The sequence below is a fragment of the Lissotriton vulgaris genome, unplaced genomic scaffold, assembly GCF_964263255.1.
Source record: "Lissotriton vulgaris unplaced genomic scaffold, aLisVul1.2 SCAFFOLD_2119, whole genome shotgun sequence".
Lineage (NCBI taxonomy): Eukaryota > Metazoa > Chordata > Amphibia > Caudata > Salamandridae > Lissotriton > Lissotriton vulgaris.
In genome coordinates, this window is record NW_028254090.1 from 325104 (window position 1) to 327256 (window position 2153).

Consider the following 2153-nt stretch of genomic DNA (forward strand, 5'->3'; position numbering starts at 1 on the left):
GACCGCGAGCAAGCAAACAATGACAACTACGCATGTCCGCACAGTGCTACGTGCAATTCGCATAGAACGAAGTAGCGCAAACTTCACAAACTACGTGAGCGGAGTGTAGTTGTCGGCCCAGGGTTAATTCCTATTTGAATATATTAGAGCATGCCGAGTAATGTAGGCTGATGTCACAATAACGAGCATCATTAGAACCTTCAGCCATAGAGAGTCTGGCCTTCTTTACCCTCTTAAGATGGCAGCCATCATGAACTGAACGAATGTCCCCATCTACCACGCACATGCGTTCGGCACATACTGTCTCCTTTTTCAATTTCCTTCACACTTGGAATAGAGCATCCATGACAGGGCAGAGCACTGTTCTCCACTGGCCTTGCCCATCGGTTATCCTCAACAATTTCTTGATTCAAGTTAGTACAGATTTCAAACGTCCAGCATCTACTATCCTTCCCCTATTCAATGTTATGATTACATTACTGTTCATAGATTTCTAATTCATGAGCCCTTGCTTTGCTGGATCCACGGCAAGCATTCACAGAGCACTCCCTACATTGGGTCCTGTAATTGAAGAAAGTTGACATTGATGCATGCACAGTACCGAATCGGTTCTCACCCAGAGGCTATCCCAAATACAGATTGCACACCCATAATATGGTGAGTTGGAACCCCTACTGTCACCGTGATTGAAAACTGTCCCTCCCGGACACTTTACTTTATTAATACCACCGCCTGTTTTTAGGTATTCCCACCTGACTACACACCAGATGTATCCTACCTTAAGGACATAAACTTGAAGGCATTCAATCCTTCTGCATGGTGAGTGATAATTCTCCCCCTGTCAACATGGTCACCTTTTCAATCATACAGACAAATGTTTCATAAATCACCTCTGTCCTCCCTTTTATATGTACTGAACCTATTGTATAACTCATCCGGATTTAATGAATTAAGGGTGTGGACTATTGATAAATTGGAAGACCTATGCCACCAATGACTCTGCTCTTGGGTAAGCAATGCTCCTACATACAAATTCTTAAGCAGCTCTTACTCAACTCTCTAAACTGCACTAATACCCTATCAAGACTTTACAATTCCCAGAATTCTCTGTCCTGAAGAGACCCCATATCCGTTGGGGGTCGAAACATCGTCAGCAACCAATAAGGATAGTCTTGAGAGCACTAGAAAAAACTCTGGTCCTTGATCTGAAATATTGAATCAGAATCACAAAAGACATCCTTCTTACTCCAATAACGTGTTTTGTAACTCAATACAGTCACTGCTCATTGGAGACCTGCAGTTTTGTAAGAGAGCCGCCACCGCCGAGAGTCACTTTCACCTTGCTGGGGCTGCTGTTGAAGGAGCCGCCACCGCTGAGAGTCACCGGGGCAATTCCAGCTAGGACGGACGCCGGAGGTGAGATGAACTATGCCTCCCAGTGTCCTCTGCGGCGCGTTTGCCGCTGACGCCACCAGACAGCGCCAGGAGGTGCCCAAAAGGACGGTCGGGCTCCCGCGGCACGGGACGCACGTGGGCGCTCCCCGGGCGAAGCCCGGGACATGGGTGGGCCGTCGGTGCCCTTACGGGACCATTCAAGGCCGGGCAGGGCCACCCCCCTGATATCGCCATTCCAAAGACAGCTGGACCTGCAGTGGTGAGTGGGGTGTATTTTTCAAGTAGCCATTGAATGTCTGGGGCAAATAACACCATGGGCAAACGAAATCCAACCACTGCAGCACGTAATGCTACGTCTATAGATACCATGTTGGAAAGGGCGATGGATATAGTCAGTACCGAGATTGAACTGACTGAGAGATGATTGTCCCTGGGTCTCACAAAACCCCAATCTGCAGTACAAGTTGAGAATAATGATATAAGCGACCCTTAAATAATGATGCATAATGAGGCTGACCACTGTCCACACCTATTAAGTGGAGAGAACTTACTGGGCGTGGAAGGCACTGACCATATAGGTGCAGTAGTAGACTCTGTATCTGGGAGTTGTCCAATTGATATTCCAGTTTTGGCTAATTCGGACATATCCCCTAACCCTGAAGTATGCGGAGCGAAAAGGAAGAGGAAGGCGACGAAACCAGTTTGCTCCAAACGGAAACAACCCCCACGCTTGAATTCAAAATGCACAACATTGAATA